The sequence below is a fragment of the Triticum urartu genome, chromosome 7 (assembly GCF_003073215.2).
Source record: "Triticum urartu cultivar G1812 chromosome 7, Tu2.1, whole genome shotgun sequence".
Lineage (NCBI taxonomy): Eukaryota > Viridiplantae > Streptophyta > Magnoliopsida > Poales > Poaceae > Triticum > Triticum urartu.
This window is the reverse complement of record NC_053028.1, coordinates 154,120,524-154,129,078: the sequence shown is the minus strand read 5'-3', so window position 1 is coordinate 154,129,078 and position 8,555 is coordinate 154,120,524.

Genomic DNA, 8,555 nt, shown 5'->3' with positions numbered 1-8,555 from the left:
GCTTCCTTGACTTCAACTCCAAGTCTCCTGGATCACGTTCGTTCCAAAAATCACGCTCCCTAAGGTTTCATTCCATTTGGACTCCATTTCATATTCCTTTTCTGCGGAACACTGAAACAAGGGGAAAAACAGAAACTGGCAGTGGGCTCTGGGTTAATAGGTTAGTCCCAAAAATAATATAAAAGTGTATAATAAAGCCCATAAACATCCAAAACAGATAATTTAATAGCATGGAACAATCAAAAATTATAGATACGTTGGAGACGTATCAGCATCCCCAAGCTTAATTCCTGCTCGTCCTCGAGTAGGTAAATGATAAAAACAGAATTTTTGATGAGGAATGCTACCTAACATATTTATCCATGTAGTCCTCTTTATTGTGGCAAGAATATTCAGATCCATAAGATTCAAGACAAAAGTTTAATATTGACATAAAAACAATAATACTTCAAGCATATTAATAAAGTAATCATGTCTTCTCAAAATAACATGGCCAAAGAAAGCGATCCATAGAAAGTCATATAGTCGGGCTATGCTCTATCTTCATCACATAAAATATTTAAATCATGCACAACCCCGATGACAAGCCAAGCAATTGTTTCATACTTTTGATGTTCTCAAACTTTTTCAATCTTCATGCAATACATGAGCGCGAGCCATGGACATAGCACTATAGGTGGAATAGAACGGTGGCTGTGGAGAAGACAAAAAAAGGAGAAGATAGTCTCACATCAACTAGGCGTATCAACGGGCTATGGAGATGCCCATCAATAGATATCAATGTGAGTGAGTAGGGATTGCCATGCAACGGATGCACTAGAGCTATAAGTGTATGAAATCTCAAAAAGAAACTAAGTGGGTGTGCATCCAACTCACTTGCTCACGAAGACCTAGGGCATTTTGAGGAAGCCCTTCATTGGAATATACAAGCCAAGTTCTATAATGAAAGATTCCCATTAGTATATGAAGGTGACAACATAGGAGACTCTCTATCATGAAGATCATGGTGCTACTTGGAAGCACAAGTGTGGTAAAAGGATAGTAGCATTGCCCCTTCTCTCTTTTTCTCTCTTTTTTTGTTTTTTTATTTTGTTTTTTTATTTGGGCCTTTTCTCTTCTTATTTTTTTGGCCTCTTTTTTTATTTTATTTTTATTTTTCGTCCAGAGTCTCATCCCGACTTATGGGGGAATCACAGTCTCCATCATCCTTTCCTCACTAGAACAATGCTCTAATAATGATGATGATCACACTTTTATTTACTTACAACTCAAGAATTATAACTCGATACTTAGAACAAGATATGACTCTATATGAATGCCTACGGCAGTGTACCGGGATGTGCAATGACTCATGAGTGACTTGTATGAAAGAACTATGAACGGTGGCTTTGCCACAAATACGATGTCAACTATATGATCATGCAAAGCAATATGACAATGATGGAGCGTGTCATAATAAAGGGAATGGTGGAAAGTTGCATGGGAATATATCTCGGAATGACTATGGAAATGCCATAATAGGTAGGTATGGTGGCTGTTTTGAGGAAGGTATATGGTGGGTTTATGGTACCGGCGAAAGTTGCGCGGTACTAGAGAGGCTAGCAATGGTGGAAGGGTGAGAGTGTGTATAATCCATGGACTCAACATTAGTCATAAAGAACTCACATACTTATTGCAAAAATCTATTAGTCATCGAAAGAAAGTACTACGCGCATGCTCCTAGGGGGATAGATTGGTAGGAAAAGACCATCGCTCGTCCTCGACCGCCACTCATAAGGAAGACAATCAATAAATAAATCATGCTCCGACTTCATCACATAACGGTTCACCATACGTGCATGCTACGGGAATCACAAACTTCAACACAAGTATTTCTCAAATTCACAACTACTCAACTAGCATGACTCTAATATCACCATCTCCATATCTCAAAACAATTATCAAGTATCAAACTTCTCATAGTATTCAATGCACTTATATGAAAGTTTTCATTATGCCTAAAAGAAAATTACCATGTTGTTCTATAGACTCTCAAAATGATATACGTTAAGCATGAGAGTACATCTATTTATTCAAAATAAAACCACCGCCGTGCTCTAAAAAGATATAAGTGAAGTGCTAGAGCAAAAGACAAACTACTGCGAAAGATATAAGTGAATATCAATGAGTAGTTGAATAATTTTGCAACTATGTGAAGACTCTCTAACATTTAATAATTTCGGATCTTGGTATTTGATTAAAACAGCAAGCAAAACAAAAGAAAATAAAATGACGCTCCAAGCAAAACACATAACATGTGGTGAATAAAAATATAGTTCCAAGTAAAGTTACCGATGAATGAAGACGAAAGAGGGGATGCCTTCCGGGGCATCCCCAAGCTTAGGCTTTTTGGTGTCCTTGGATTTTACCTTGGGGTGCCTTGGGTATCCCCAAGCTTAGGCTCTTGTCACTCCTTATTCCATAGTCCATCGAATCTTTACCCAAAACTTGAAAACTTCACAACACAAAACTTAACAGAAAACTCGTAAGCTCCGTTAGTATAAGAAAATAAACCACCACTTAGGTACTGTTGTGAACTCATTCTAAATTCATATTAGTGTAAGATCTACTGTATTCCAACTTCTCTATGGTTCATACCCTCCGATACTACTCATAGATTTATCAAAATAAGCAAACAACACATAGAGAACAGAATCTGTCAAAAACAGAACAATCATTAGTAATCTGTAGGTTCCGAATACTTCTGTAACTCCAAAAATCCTGATAAATTAGTAAGTCCTAGGTAATTTTGTTATTAATCTACTGCTATTTTAATTGGTATTTTATCGCTCTCTGGTAAGAAATGAAAATTATTCTCGTGAGCGCATACTTTCTGTTTTTTACAGCAAGATCAACAAGACTTTCCCCAAGTAGATCCTAAAGGCTTTACTTGGCACAAACACTAATTAAAAGCATAAAACCACATCTAACCAGAGGCTATATGAATTATTTATTAATAAACAGGAGCAAAAAGCAAGGTGCTAAAATAAAATTGGGTTGCCTCCCAACAAGCGCTATCGTTTAATGCCCCTAGCTAGGCATGATGATTTCAATGATGCTCACATAAAGGATAAGAATTGAAACATAAAGAGAGCATCATGAAGAATATGACTAGCACATTTAAGTCTAACCCACTTCCTATGCATAGGGATTTTGTGAGCAAACAACTTATAGGAACCATAATCAACTAGCATAGGAAGGCAAAACAAGCATAACTTCAAAACTTTAAGCACATAGAGAGGAAACTTGATATTATTGCAATTCCTACAAGCATATATTCCTCCCTAATAATAATTTTCAGTAGCATCATGAATGAATTCAACAATATAACCAGAACCTAAAGCATTCTTTTCATGATCTACAAGCATAGAAAATTTACTACTCTCTACATAAGCAAAATTCTTCTCAATCGGAATAGTGGGAGTATCATAAGAGACTCGAATACTATAGATTGTTTCCACATTAAAAGAGTAATGTTCAAGAAAAGGGTAATCATAATCATGACAAGTTTTATAAATATAATCATCACTACTTTTTATAGCATGTGTATCATCACAATAATTATCATAAGTAGCAACTTTGTTCTCATCATAATCGATTGAAACCTCTTCCAAGATAGTGGTATCATCACTAAATAAAGTCATGACCTCTCCAAATCCAGTTTCATAATTATCATAATAAGATTCAACATCCTCCAAAATAGTGGGATCATTACTTCCTAAAGTTGACACTCTTCCAAACCCACTTTCATCAATATAATCATCATAAGTAGGAGGCATGCTATCATCATTATAAATTTGCATATCAAAACTTGGGAGACTAAAAAATATCATCTTCATTAAACGTAGCATCCCCAAGCTTGGGACAAACATTGATTGCAGCAAATATATTCTCAAAAACATCATCTTCATCAAACATAGCATCCCCAAGCTTGGGCCTTTTCATATCATAAGCATAATCACTCTCATCATTAATAGTATGGATAGCACCAATAGTATAGCAATTATCATCATCACAATGAGTAATAGGAGCAACATCATTTGGGAGAGATACCTTTCTACCTTTGCTTCTCCGTCTTTTCTTTTTATTCTTCACATCATGTGTGGGTTTAATCCTCTTTTCGGAGCTCCTTATTAATGAGATTGGTTGAATAGAAGGCTCCTCCTCGTTACCTGATTCATCATAAGAAATAATAGGAGAATATTGGGAAGTCTCTTCCCTTTTGTTAGTATTCTCTTCATCTTCTATTTGTTTTCTTTTCTTTATGTAGTTGGCAATATAAGGATTTTCAATGCAATTCACCGCACAATACATATAAATTTCTTCTAGATCAATATCGAGGAATTTCCTGAGGTTATATTCTGGAATAATCTTAGTTTGACATTTCATTTCTTCATAACCCAAAAGCAAACTAAGTTCATTATGATGTACAAGGGAAATCAAGTCATCACAATTTTTGGACACGATTCGATAATGAAACAATTTGCATTTGATATTTAAATGATCATGTTCATTCCAAAGTTCACAAGTATGGCTAAGATATTTTAAATTTTCAACACTAACATTTAGCCTTTCTTGCAACCATTTAGTTTCCAAATACTTATGCCTCTTGCAAAATCTATTTTCCCTATTTGGTATGTACTTGCAAACTCTATGCACTCCACAAAAATCGATATGCTTATAAGAGATATTTTCATCATGACTAGTGCAATCATCATTAGTACTATGGATATTCAAAGAGTTCATACTAATAACATTGCAATCATGCTCATCATTCAAAGATTTAGTGCCAAACATTTTATAGACTTCTTCTCCTAGCACTTGAGCACAATTTTCCTTTCCATCATTCTCACGAAAGATATTAAAAAGATGAAGCGTATGAGACAAACTCAATTCCATTTTTTTGTAGTTTTCTTTTATAAACTAAACTAGTGATAAAACAAGAAACAAAAAGATTTGATTGCAAGATCTAAAGATATACCTTCAAGCGCTAACCTCCTCGGCAACGGCGCCAGAAAAGAGCTTGATGTCTACTACACAACCTTCTTCTTGTAGACGTTGTTGGGCCTCCAAGTGCAGAGGTTTGTAGAACAGTAGCAAATTTCCCTCAAGTGGATGACCTAAGGATTATCAATCCGTGGGAGGCGTAGGATGAAGATGGTCTCTCTCAAACAACCCTGCAACCAATTAACAGAGAGTCTCTTGTGTCCCCAACACACCCAATACAATGGTAAATTGTATAGGTGCACTAGTTCGGTGAAGAGATGGTGATACAAGTGCAATATGGATGATAGATATAGGTTTTTGTAATCTGAAAATATAAAAACAGCAAGGTAACTAATGGTAAAAGTGAGCACAAACGGTATTGCAATGCTAGGAAACAAGGCCTAGGGTTCATACTTTCACTAGTGCAAGTTCTCTCAACAATAATAACATAATTGGATCATATAACTATCCCTCAACATGCAACAAAGAGTAACTCCAAAGTCAGTAATAGCGGAGAACAAACGAAGAGATTATGATAGGGTATGAAACCACCTCAAAGTTATCCTTTCTGATCGATCTATTCAAGAGTCCGTAGTAAAATAACATGAAGCTATTATTTCTGTTCGATCTATCATAGAGTTCGTACTAGAATAACACCTTAAGATACAAATCAATCAAAACCCTAATGTCACCTAGATACTCCAATGTCACCTCAAGTATCCATGGGTATGATTATACGATATGCATCACACAATCTCATATTCATCTATTCAACCAACACAAAGAACTTCAAAGAGTGCCCCAAAGTTTCTACCGGAGACTCAAGACGAAAACGTGTGCCAACCCCTATGCATAAGTTCACGAGGTCACGGAACTCGCAAGTTGATCACCAAAACATACATCAAGTGGATCACGTGATATCCCATTGTCACCACAGATAAGCACATGCAAGACATACATCAAGTGTTCTCAAATCCTTAAAGACTCAATCCGATAAGACAACTTCAAAGGGAAAACTCAATTCATCACAAGAGAGTAGAGGGGGAGAAACATCATAAGATCCAACTATAATAGCAAAGCTCGCGATACATCAAGATCGTGCCGACTCAAGAACACAAGAGAGAGAGAGAGAGATCAAACACATAGCTACTGGTACATACCCTCGGCCCTGAGGGAAAACTACTCCCTCCTCGTCATGGAGAGCACCGGGATGATGAAGATGGCCACCGGAGAGGGATTCCCCCCTCCGACAGGGTGCCAAACCAGGTCTAGATTAGTTTTCGGTGGCTACGGAGGCTTCTGGTGACGGAACTCCCGATATATTGTGCTCCTTGATGTTTTTAGGGTATATGGACATATATAGGCGAAAGAAGTCGGTCATGGGAGCCACGAGGGTGGGGGCGCGCCCAGGGGGGCAGGCACGCCTCCCTGCCTCGTGGCCACCTCGAAGCTTCATTGACTTCAACTCCAAGTCTCCTGGATCATGTTCGTTCCAAAAATCATGCTCCCGAAGGTTTCATTCCATTTGGACTCTGTTTGATACTCCTTTTCTGTGAAACACTGAAACAAGGGGAAAAACAGAAACTGGCACTGGACTCTGGAGACGTATCAATTATCACCAAGCTTGCAGAAGATAACGTAAAGATGGAGAAGAAACTGGCTGATCTGGAATGTACAATCAGTACGATGAAGCAAGAAAGAATCAATCACAAGCAACAGATGAAAGCAAGAGACAAGAAGGAACTAGCATGTGTAGTTGTGGTTGTCGCATTAGTCATGTTCTATGCGTTGTTTGCAATGATGATTAGGGATTTTGTTTAACAGTATTGCTAAAGCACATCTAGATGTGCTCTAACTAATGCACATCTAGGTCCTATGCCATTGATGTTACGCGAAGATTCGTGCAGATATTTTCCTTTCTCTTTTTTTCTTTTCCTTTGTAGTTTGATTATTACTGGCTTTATCAATAAGAAGAGGTCAATGTATTGCTTGCCAACTATCCTACTCCGTTCATACTGGTACCAGTGCATAATCCCAAAACTCGTTCCTTCTTTTTGTCCTAAAAAATAAACTAGCCAATAGGAGTCCTACGCAACCCCGGAAATTTGGAGCGACTGGGTACAAATAATTGCGGTTGATTATATCAGCGGTTAGATAATACGTCAACCCCCGCTTCAATTGGCATTTACTCTTCTCTACATACCCCGCTTCAGTGTCCACCATCTTCATCGTCCCCGGCAGGCTGCGCTACACACTGGCACACACTCTGCAGCCATGTCGAGCGACAGCGAGAACGACAATTCGTCCAGCAGTCTGGCGCCCGATGATAGGTCAACATCGGAATCATCCTGCTCGTCTTCCATAAGTCCGGCGTCGAGCCCAGACCTTGATTATATCCGGATCATGGAAGGGACGCCGCATCCGGAGTCGTCAGACGACAACCAGACGGACGAGGAGCCGTCGGTGGACGGAGAAGAGGACGACGATGATGAGGAGGAGGAATGGTCGAACAAGGAGGAGGACGACGACGACAGAAACGACGATGACAACGGCGGCGGCGATGAAAAGTCAACCATCAGCGGCAAGAAGCGTCCTCGCCAAGATGATGTCGCGGGGCCATCCAAGAAGAAGAAGAAGAAGGACTAAATTAAGCAGACTGAACATAACTCTTTTTCCGTTCGCTCATATTAATGTGTTATCTCTGTTTATCTTGTCAATCTCATCGCAGATGGTTAGTAATACGTATTCGACAGAGATCTTCTACATTATCGCCCACATGTTGGTTTGTTGAACTGCATGCCCTGACGAGCACACAATTCACAAAAAAGACTGTATGGGCTATCTATAATGACCGCACACAATTCTGATTACCGACTTGTTTGTCGGGTATCACACACATCTTGTTACGCTGAATCGTTTGTGTTCACCTCGATCATCGCAAACAGTTCATCAAAGCGAACGGTATGCCATATATCACACACACATTGATATGGCTGCCCATTTCTGTTGTTCTGTCTAATCGCAAACAGTTCGTATGGATCAACCTTATGCCTAGCATCGCACACGCAACTAAAATCTGAACCGTGTTTGATGTGCCCGCCATCGCAAATGTTTTGCACCTTTTTTGACGGTTATTTTACACCACCGTTTGTAATTATTGCATCGCACACAGTTTCGTCGAAGAGTCTCTGATCGTAGTGTCGCGTTAGCAGCATCCTGCAGTAGTGCCTCATCGAGTTCGTCCATATAAACGGGCTCGATAGAGCTCCAACATAAATTCATGTCATCCCCTTGTGGTGGTGAGACTAGGGTACCTTGTCGTGCGTGTCTGACGACAAGATCTAGTGTCAGGCACTTTGAATCGATACAAGGGTTCAATGACGATGATTGTGGCTCCAAGATGATGGTCCTTAGAAGAACATGCACGAAGACTTCCCAATTATCACCAACAGGCCAAGTTGATTGCTTGTTCAGCTAGGAGAATAGTAATTGCATGTGAGTTAGCACATAAATACATTTTGGTAGGGGAG